Below are 11835 nucleotides of genomic sequence, written 5' to 3' on the forward strand. Positions count from 1 at the left end.
TGTCCAGTGCTAGCCAAAGAAAAATAAAATGAATATTGAGGAAAGATAAAGGAAGTATAATTTGTGCTAAATTTCTCATAATAAGGGTGCGATTCTCAATAAGGTTCTAACTTACATAGTAATTTACATGTAACTACAAAATAAATTTACAATAATTAATAAAAATGTTTTAAAGAGACAGAAACATAGAGTTAAAGTAGACAGAAAAAGACTATAAAAGATATAAATGGGAGATGCTCTCTGGAAGTAGCCGGTGGTGAAAGGAGCGTGGTGGGCAAAGATGGTTCAGGCAATTCTGGTTTTCAATAACCACGGGAAGCCGTGGCTGGTCCGCTTCTACCAGCGTTTCCCAGAAGAAATTCAACAGCAGATTATTTGAGAGACCTTCCATCTAGCTCTCAAGTGGGATGACAACATCTGTAACTTCTTGGAGGGTGGAAGTTTGATTGGTGGCTCTGACTACAAACTGATTTATCAGCATTATGCTACCCTCTATTTTGTATTTTGTGTGGATTCATCAGAGAGTGAACTTGGGATCTTGGACCTCATCCAGGTTTTTGTGGAGACTCTGGATATGTATTTCGAAAATGTTTGTGAATCGGATTTGATCTTCCATATGGATAAGGTGCACTACGTTCTTCAGGAGGTGGTGATGGGTGGGATGGTTTTGGAAACAAACAGGAATGAAATCGTGGCTCAGATTGAAGCTCAGAACAGGCTGGAGAAATCCAAGGGTGGCCTTTCAGCAGCGCCCGCCCGGGCCATGTCTGCCGTGAAAAACATCAACCTGCCAGAGATGCCTCGGAATATCAACATTGGCGATCTCAACATCAAGGTCCCCAACCTGTCCCAGTTTGTCTGAGGGTGGAAGACGGCTGAACTGAATCCTTGGAACCAGCAAAGCTGAGCCAGTCCTGCAGCAAAACCCGCTCTGTGCCCTGGAGGAGTCCTGCCTCGGGCAGTGGCCCCTGCTGTCCCGAATCGGGAAGGAGTCCTGTGTCCACTGCCAGCCTGTGCTTGCTTCTCACATATGGAGCACATGCCTACTGGCTCTACTCGAGTTGGCACACCCAGAATCCTTTTGTATAGCCATGCTGTCCCATCACCATCTCCTGCGGCTCACACTCTCCACTGCCACGGTCTGGGCTCTGCTCTCCCAGGTGTTTATGCGCAGGACACAATCCAAATCGTAAGCCTGTTGTTTGCCTGCCCTCCACATTTCTGCCAATAGGGAGGGCACACCCCCACAGCCAGAGGGGTCCCCCTCAAAGGGGAGGGGCCCTGTGTCTGTAGAAGGCAAAGTTGACAACATGTGGAGCATAGAAATTATGACTCTTCCAGGTTTAAAATACATTCTCCTCCCGAGGAGCAGAGGGGTCAGTTATGAATGATGAGTCTTCTTTGTCCAGGAAACCCACTGCTGTCTACACCAGCTTCTGGAGCATGAGAGCCTGAGCTGGGGCCATGTGCTCTGGACCTGGCACAGGCGAAGGCTGTGGACACAGGCAGCCTGCTGGCTGAGACCGGTGGCTGTGCAGCATCTTCTCCCCAGTGTGCGAGGGGTCCCTGCCTGAGCTCACTCTGGGCACGCCCTGTTGCCCTCAGATGACAGTCCTCTAGAGCTAGCTGTGGAAACCTGTAAATGTTTACGTGTGGTAAGAGCCTTTCTTCCTGTGGTTAACTTAGAGCTGAAGCTGCTCCTCGAAGTAGTGCCTCTTACTCCTGCGCTGCCTCGGGGCCAGGTCTCGGGTATGATGTTGAGCTCCCTGGAGATTAGGGAGCTCGCTGCACCACCATGGTAAAGCATCCCGGCCTGGGGACTTCTCGTGCCTGCTGGCCGGTGGCCCAAACTGTTTCCTCAGGCCTCCTGATGCTGTCGCAGAGCCCATCTGAGATGGTGCCCGGCAGGACCGTGGTCAGGACCACGTCTTTTCCCGCTTTGAACAGTGCTTCCTGTGGTTGGTGCCCTTTGCTCCCTGTAGCCTCTTAGCCTCAGTCTTTTGGAACATCTCTGATAACCTCATAGATGGGCAGTGTTGATCAGAATGTAGGCCCTCTTATGTTGGAAGAGGGAAATGTAGGTTAATATATCTATCTAATGTTAAAACCTCTGATATTCTTTTAAAGAATTTTTTTTTTAAACAGACATTTCAGCATATTCACATCCCTCTCACATTTGCTGAAAGTGACATAGGAACAAAGAAGGAAAACGATATTTATTTTGCACCTCCTGTAAGGTGGCATGAGCGAGATCCTTCCACAATCCTTACAACAGACACTGTTATCTCCATTTTGCAAGTCAGGAAGGTAAGACTCAGAGAGGTCAAGTAACCTGCTTTAGGTAGGTCACAAGGGCTAAGAATTGAGACTGTCTGCCTAAATCCACAGTTCATTTTCTTTTCACTGCTCAAATGGCTTCTCCCAATTATATTTTCTTTCTTATGGATAAGGAAACCTCAAAAAGTTTGGGTAGCTTCTCAGAAACTGTGATAAAAACCAGCTTGGTAGCCAGTGACAGCATCAAAGAGTGTAAGCTGGGGGGTCCTCCACATGCCTCCATTGAACTGGTGAGGAAACAGAAGCCCAGAGTGTTAAGTGTTGTATCAAGGGTCACAAAGCTAGAACCAAGTCATTTTTCTTTTTTCTTTTTTAAAAATTTTTATTGGAGTATAGTTGATTTACAATGTTGTGTTAGTTTCAGGTGTACAGTAAAGTGAATCAGTTATACGTATACATACCAAAAAAAAAAAAAAAGATATAAATGATGTATTTAATGAATAAATCCAAAAGACATATATTGAATTCACATCCTGAAAGAAGGAGTGAACTTTCTTTTCAAGGGCTCGTGGAACTTTATAAAACTTCAATAGATTAGAAATTTTAATAACTGAATCTTTAACAGAAACCTGGAAAACAAGAACATCAGAAAAATGAACATTAAAAAACAAACTATCCTTAATGATTATTTTGTGGCAAAAAAGAAAAATTGATCCTAACTTGACATATACTTTGTAAATAATAATAAACATGTCATAATTAAAACTTTGAAAATTAAGTAAAACAACCCTCAGAGGGATATTTATAGCTGAAATATTTAGATTAGTAAAAGGAAATAATTTAGTTAATTGAATTATCTAATCATTTAAAAGGGTTAGAAAAATGATCAACAAAACAAACCAAAGGACCTGAAGAAAGAGCACAGTGAAGTTAAAAACAAATGTTAGTGAATTGAAAAACAATGATCACGTTTTAAATATTATTGGTTTTTTGAAAATGAAAGACAGCTAAGCCTATTAAGACAAAATAAGGAGGAAAGTGGTATTAAATTGTACATGAAAAAATGAACTCTAAACTCTGTAAAAAAAAAACTAGAGAAAATTAAATATTTTATACCAAATGTAATTGTAAGAATGGACTCCAAAAATATTGGGATAGTAAACTGACCAAATATTCTGGAAGAAAATTATGACACCAGGTGCACAGAGCTCTGTGCCCCCATGTCCTTTCGGAAATATAAAATCCTGCTACTACTTAAACTGTTTCAGAATTGAGAAGAGGGAAAATTACAAATCATTTTTACAAAGCACGTATTGTATCATTGTATCAAATTCCACAATAATATGCAAATGAAAAAATACCATACACTAACCTTACTTTTGAAAAATGTGAAAGTACTCGAAACACATTAAAAGAAAGAAATCATCATGTGAGGTTGATTCTAGTAATAAAATGTAGAATTTATTATTCAAAATCTGCTATTTTCAGTTTATCAACAAGATTGATCAAAGGAGAAATGACATTAACAATCTCTATAGATGCTTAGAAAGCAGTTGACAAAAATTAATATCCATTTCTGTTAAAAAACTGTTTCTGGAATACATATGCACACACACACACACACGCACACACTGAAAGCCACAGTTATGCTTAAATGTGAAATACTAGGTCATTACTGTTAAAGTTAATGATGCCCAATATTGCCACTATTTATGTACACTTTCTGGAAGAATTTGACAATGCAATTAGGTAAGAGAAAGACATGATTGCTATAAACATTGGAAGGAAAGTATCTAACTTATTATTTGTAGATGATATGGAGATACGGATTTATACCTGGAAAACATGAGAAAGTCAGTTGAAAACCCCTTGGAAACAACAGAAGAATTCAATAAGGGAGCTATTTACAAGATTAAGATATAAAAAGCAATAGCTTTCTTAGATAAACATTTTAAAAATAACTGGTGAACTCTCTGCAATTGGACCTGTTAAAGCAGAGATAAGTAACCAACTACCAACGATAATGTAGAAAGACCCCTCTGAATGGGAGCACAATTATTTTGGATGAATTCTAAACTTTTAGCCATGAGTTTGGGGAATCTGACCCTAGGAACAAAGGCTTTTGACCCTAGTGGCATAATTCCTATGATTCAGCTTCCTGTAGAACCTGCACCTATTCTGATAATTCTTGTATGTGCAATAATTTTTGTTGAATTCTTCATTCTGCACTCTGGTCTTGGTGCCTGAGTGTCTTCTTGGACATTGAACCTTGGCCCATTGCTCTAATCACCTGATTATACATATTTTAATTCCTGTCTCTCTGTTATCGATCTGAACTTAGCTTGATCCTGACAAATAGACCATCCCAAATTGTGAGTTTTTTGATGGCATGGATTTTTGTCTTCATGTTAGATCTTCAGCATGTATTAAAAGGTCTGACACATAATGGGCATTAAGTAAATACTTATGAAAAGAATACATACAGTTGTCCCTCTGTATCTGAGGGGAATTGGTTCCAGGACCCCTCTGGATACCGAAATACATGGGTACTCAAGTCCCTTATGTAAAATGGCATAGTATTTGCATATAACCTATGCACATCCTCCTGTATGCTTTAAATCATCTCTATATTACTTATAATACCTAATACAATGCAAATGCTGCATAAATAGTTGTAAATACAATGCAAATGTAATGTAAATAGTTGCCAGTGCACCTCAAATTTAAGTTTCACTCTTTGAAAGTTTCTGGATTTTTTTTTTTTATATTTTTGTTGCACAGTGGTTTAAATCCATTGATGAGGAACCCGTGTATAATGGAGGGCCCATTGTACCCTGATTTGCTACATAATTCAGATTCACAAATTTGGTTTTAAGATGAGGACTTTTCCCAGTTTCGCTCTGCATAGCTGCTTCCAGGCTTCTGTCCCAAATTTGTGGTTTGGGGCTTTGCTCCTATTCATCCTGTCCAAAATTATTTCTTCTAACCTGGAGTTTCTTAACTGGGGATTCATGCAAGCCCAGGAAGCCTAGATGAAGGATTCAGTTTTTGATTTTTTTTTTTACCACTACCCTAATTGTACTCAAAAGCTTTTATTTATATGCATATATTACTAGTTTTATAGTTCATAAATTTCACTCGAGTTACATTATCTCTCCTTTTCCTATGCTTTGCTTCATCTTGCTGATCCCATACCAGTGCCTTCCAGTACTTAACCTCAAATTGGAAACTGACAATGCTGGTACTGTGTTTTATGATAATATATGTAGCATGATATCAATAATTTTTTAGTTGTATGAAGGCTACATCTCCTGGGATGTTGTTCTTCATGGCACACTCTCTCCAAGAAACAGTGTAGCAATTATAAATGAATTTTATAAAATTTTTACCACATAAAGATATATTTTCTGCAAATAATAAATCCAGTGATCTATTCTCCTTTTATTCTCCATGTGCTTGATCTTTACACATAGTGCTGGATCAAATATCAAAGGTAGGACAATATTCTCATGGTATTGACCAAACAGGGCCCACTTAGTTATATTAAAAATTTGGTTATTTTTCTTTTTTTAAAATTAAAGACTTTTGTTTTTGGGGCAGTTTTTGGTCTACAGCAAAATTGAGAGGAAGGTGCAGATATTTCCCATATACCCCTTACTTCCACATATGTATAGCTTATCCATTATCATCATGTCCTACCAGATTGTACATTTGTTACAATAGATGAACCTATCTTGACACATCATAATCATCTAAAGTCTGTAGTTTACATTAGGGTTCGCTTTTGGTGTTGTACATTTTAATGGTGTGGGCAAATTTATAATATGGGTCCACCATTATAATATCATACAGAGAAGTTTAAAATCCTTTGTGCTCCACCTATTCATTTCTCCCTTTCCACTAATCCCTGGCAATCACTGATCTTTTTACTCTCTCCATAGTTTTGCCTTTTGCAGGATGTCATATAGTTGGAATCATACAATGTGTGCCGTTTTCAGATTAGTTTCTTTCACTTAATAATATGTATTTAAGTTTCCTCCATGTCTTTTCATGGTTTAGTAGATCATTTCTTTTTAGCACTGAATAACAGTCCATTGTCCACAGTTTATCCATTCACTTACTGAAGTACATCTTGGATGTTTCCATGTTTTGTCAATTATGGATAAAGCTGATATATACATCCATGTGCAGGTTTCATGTGGACATAAGTTTTCAGCACCTTTAGGTAAATACCATGAAGTGTGATGTGATTGCTGGATCCTATGGTAAGAGTATGCTTAGTTTTGTAAAGATTGCATTAAAATTTCTTGCAAAGTCGTGCCATTTTGCATTTCCACCAGTAATGAATGAGAGTTTCTTTTGCTCCACATCCTCACAAGTATTTGGTGTTGTCAGTGTTCAGAATTTTGGTCATTCTAATAGATGTGTAGTGGTATCTCATGGTTTTAATTTGTATTTCCCTGGTGACATATGATGTGGAACATATTTTCATATGCTTACTTGCCATTTGTATATCTTCCTTGTTGAGGGGTCATTTAAGGTCTTTGCCTCATTATGATGGAGAAAAGATAGTCTTTTTTAAAAATGGTGCTACAACAACTGAAAATCCACATGTCCAAATTAATCTAGGTACAGACCTTATACCTTTACAAAAATTAACTCAAAATGGATTGTAGACCCAACTGTAAAACATAAAACTGTAACACTCCTAGAAGATAACATAGGATACAACCTAGATGACCTTGTATATAGCAGTGACTTTTTAGATACAACAGAAAAGTCCTGACCCCTGAAAAAAATAATTGATAAGGTGAACTTAAATAACATTAAAATAATGTCTGCTCTATAAAAGACAATATTAAGAGAATAAAAAATAAGTCACATACTAGGAGAAAATATTTGTCAAAGAAACATTGTGGTAAAGGACTAATATCCAAAATATATAAACAGCTTTTAAAACTCAACAATAAGAAAAGAAACAGTCCAGTTATAAAATGGGCCAAAGATGCTCCTCAATTACTGCTCAGGTTTTCCTACCCCAGAACTGATTTCCATGGAGGTTTCTGCATATGAGTCTCTGCTCTGGTAAGCAGTGACTCCCTGTGTTTGCCTGTCTCTCCAATCTTGAGGGCAGTGGTTTGTCCTCTGTCCTCATCTCTCTTAAGAAAGGGAGCTGTTGATTTTTCAGTTTGTTCATCCTTTTACTTGCTGTTTGAATGGAGTAGTAATTTTTAAGCTCCTTACGGGCAGAACCAGAAACTGGAAGTCTATCCTGATTTTTTTTTTTAAAGAACAAATTTATCCCCTGCTTGTTGAAAAATTGGTAGTATTTTAAAATCAATGTCCTTAATGTCGTATATTTTTTAATTTAAGAAATATATTTTAGTGTTTTTCCACATATGTCAGTATATAGAGAGCATTCTTATATTTTCTTATAGCTGTACTTCGTTCAGTTTTATGTAGGTACCAAACCTATTAGTAAACCTTCAAAATATCTTCCAAAAACTTTCTTGTATATCATTTTGCACACACATGCACACACACATACACATATATAAGATAAATATTGATAGGTAAGTACCAAATTGACCCTCATAGGAGTTCTATCTATTTAAATTCTCACCAGCAACGCATGAGAGCACCTGTCTGTCTATAGCTACAGCAACACAGTGAGGCATCAAATTTTGGATTTTTACCAGTCTGAAAGGTAAAAATGGTATCTCAATGTGTTTTTAAATTTCTATTTATATTATTATAAGTATTAAGTTTGAGCATATTTTAATATATTTAAAACCAATTGGCATTATATATTCTTAACCTGTTACTTCATATCCTTTGGCCATGATTTCTAGTTCTTTGTATATGAAGGTGATTGGCCTTTTGCCCACATTATGAAATAACATTTGTCCAGTTTTTCATTTGTATTTTGACTAACATCCTTATTCTCCTTTTTCTTTCTCATCTTTAATAGTATATTTGTATTGTGCCCTGTACTAATTTTTCTTTATTGTTCATAATTTAATGAGTTAGCATTTTCTGGATGTCTGTGAAATTTCTTTATGTTATGTGTAAAACCCCCGACCCCTTTATCTTCCATTCTAAGGAGTTTTTCCATCTAAAAAATTCTCCTCTGCTATTTCAGAGACTGTATCCTGCATATATGACTGACTTGGGTGATTCTTTGTATTGACCTTCCACATCTACATTTCTGAATCAAACTAGGTTGAGAACAACTTCTATTATATGTCCTGATTAACAGTTTCTGCAATTATTGTTATAACCAAGAGATAGGGTTTTGCCCTTCAGAACATGCTCTTTCTCATCAAGAAGTTGTTTTGCTGGTGCTTTCTTAAATCTGCTACCACTAGTCCCTCTTGTCACTGATGATGTAGATACTATTCATTTCCTTCTGTGTGGCATCTGCCTGATCTTAGCTTCTCTTTGCCTTTAGCCATATTTTGGAGATTAAGGATTATATTCCTTCAGAAGTACATTTTTTGGGATTTTTCACATATTTTGTGTTTTTAGTTGACATCCAAATGGTGAAGAGAAGTTTTTTGAAATGTATGTTTTTTTCATAGCTAAAGCATCAATACATTTTTGAGTACATGTTCTATGACATGTAATGTTAATGATTATATGAATCTAATCTTTTTAAGATTTGTGTTCATGATATAAACTTTTAGAGCTTTTGTTAGTATTTCCTACTTCGTGTGGCATTATTAGTATTTTGTGACTAGAAAGACTGATATGGACTCAGTATAATAAATTTTAACAACAAACAAAAGACCTTCAAAAAATGTTAATCTTCATGTACTTTCTACTTGGGTGTGAGAACTTTGTCCCCCAAAATGACACATCTGGTATTTTGACCATCATTTTCAGTGATCTATGTGAATGATAACACTCATATTTGGTATCATATAGGATAATGGGTGTGAGCTATTTTTGTAGCTCACAGTATATTTTTGTAGCTCACCCAGTATATCACATGGTGTTTAGCATACGTAATAAGTGAAAAGATTTTTTTCATGGTTTAATGCATGAATGAATGAATGAATCCTAGTGGAAAGTTAACTGAAGATAATCTTTTTTGGTACACATTTGGTTTAGCAATCTAGAAATAAGGAAAAAGAATGACTTCATTGATAGAGAATACTCGACATCATGAGTTTTCATATGGCTAGTTTAGGGCTAACCAAACTGGGATAACTATAATTGAAAATGGACAAAAGAAGGAAGAGATGGCTTTAACAGTGTGGAGTTCTTCAATCTTAGTTCCTGGGAGGCAGCTCTGCCACTGTATAATTACAAATGTCAAACAAAACTTTGAGTTTTGCTCTAATTTCCATCTCACTTTTTACACATTGTGTTACTGTGATCTAAGCCTTAGGGAAACTTGTCTTGCTAATTATTTTAGTCTTAATATTCATAACCAGTAGTGTATTTGTGCTACATGTTAGAAAGATAAGGAAAGTTACTATAAGCACAGTCTTCAAATTTTGGTTCTGCAGGGTACATCAACTATTAAGGGGAAATTTTCTTGCCCACTTCTGGGGATAGAAAGCCAAAGGAGAGAGTAGGAAACTCAATTTCTTCTATTCACATACTTCTAAGAACAAAAATGATAGTAATGTTAAATATATAGTTGAACCTTCACCTTTCTAAATTTCAATATGCTACATATTCTTGCTGCAAAGTAGTTATGCTGGAGTAAAATGCTACTGCGTGAGAGTACATTTTGCTCTCCATGACTTGGTTAGAGAAATTATTTGAGCTTCTATCATCCAGCACTGCACCTCTCAGTCCTTCCAACACAGTCACTGCTTATGCTGATCAAGCCAAAAAGCCTACGTGTTTTCTAATCTCTAAGAATTACACAATTCCTGATAAAAAATGTCATTAGGTTATGTAGTGATATGTAGTAAAAAAAAAAAAAACAACGAAGTGCATTTTTGATAGTTTGAATACTCTGATATCCAAATTATGGAAAAATTGCAATTATACCAGAGAGAAATTTTTCTTCAAATACTTTTGGGAAGAAGATATGAGCTTTATTGTTTATTACATTAGAATGGCATTTGTCCTATAAATTTTTATAAATTAAGTTATATTGAAATACTTACGTTAACTCATGATTTTTAAATACAGTTCAACTTTTTTGAGATTTTCTTAAATCCAATCTTACTTTTTAAGCTACTTGAATTAAGCAAGCATTTATTGAGTCTCTGGGATGTTAACCCATGATTTTTAAAGCCAGATTCAATTTTAAAAATTTATTTAAATTCAGTCTTTTTTAAAAAAACATATCAGTTAAATAAGCATTCTCTGAGTCTCTGGGATGTTACAGTATTCTGTGATAGGATGGGATCAAGCTGAATAGAATTTAGTCCTGCTCTCTATCAAAGAGACCACTGTCTTGTTGATAGATAGTGCAAAAGCAATAATAATAAGAAGATGTATGGTGAGGAAAACTATGATGAATTGTATAGCAAACATAATAAAGTACAAAGATGGTAGGTGTGCTTATCTAAATTTTTTCATAATCCAATGATTTTACATGACATCAAATTTTGTAATTCTTGTAGATAAATATTAATATGTATAAGATAAATACAAAATTTAAAGCAAATTATATTTTTCCTCTCAGGATTAGATTTAATCCTTAGTAAAAATGCTACAGTGAAAATGTCTAAATCCAGGTGCTATTCTGTAGTAATGTGATTAGATTGGATCTGATTCTTCTGGCAAAGATTAGGAATGAGATATTCCCTGATTAGTTAACTATGTAAATTTGGCTCATTCTTTTCTGGAATAGAGGTATAACTTGAAGAATTAATCAGATTTCCTTTTTTTCTAAAGGAGGCTCACCACCAGACACGTCTTTGTTCAGGGCATCATTGAATCAGTTACACTGTCATCTTGTATACTTAGGGAGCTGTCATTCAGGACAGTGCCTGTCTTATTCAGGTAGGAGGAAGTAAAGCAGGAAGGAAACTAAGCAAATTAAGGAACATATGTAAATTAAGTTGACTTACTAACACTTTCGAAGAGTGTCTTACAAATTTGCACCCAGTTAGAAGTGTTGCTTCCTCAACTTTGTAGGATGAGATGCAACAAGCTGTAGCAGAGGGGCCAGTTCTGCCCACACAGGTGCTTGTTTTGTTTGATACACACAATATTTGCCTGCACCAGTTTTAAACTGAGTGTTGATTGCCAACCTTTAATAATATAAGATTTTGCATTTAACAAAATCAAGGTTTCTGCCTTCACTTCAAAAACCAAAAGTTGTGCTTTGATTCTCCATTTCCACAGTGAATGATCCGTTGAACCTGAGCGTCAGCTGCCTCTTTTGGGCAGGTTTGTTCACTCCTGTTTTCCACTGTCAACACAAGGCAGGAATGGTGTGAGTGTCATTTACCATTGCATTTGTACTATTGCTTGTCTTATGCTGGGCCTATTTCATTCATTTTGTGGCAAATTATTTTTAACACACTTCTGATCCTAGAATAAATGGCAAAAAAACAAAATATAATTGAAAAATCAGAATATTTATAA

General features: G+C 36.0%; 1 pseudogene; it reads left to right on the forward strand.

Annotated features, from left to right (window-relative positions):
* Positions 1-263: 263 nt before the first annotated feature.
* LOC132366557 (AP-3 complex subunit sigma-2-like) lies at positions 264-862 on the forward strand (annotated as a pseudogene).
* The last annotated feature ends 10973 nt before the right edge of the window (positions 863-11835 follow it).

Source organism: Balaenoptera ricei, chromosome 5 (genome assembly GCF_028023285.1).
Source record: "Balaenoptera ricei isolate mBalRic1 chromosome 5, mBalRic1.hap2, whole genome shotgun sequence".
NCBI lineage: Eukaryota > Metazoa > Chordata > Mammalia > Artiodactyla > Balaenopteridae > Balaenoptera > Balaenoptera ricei.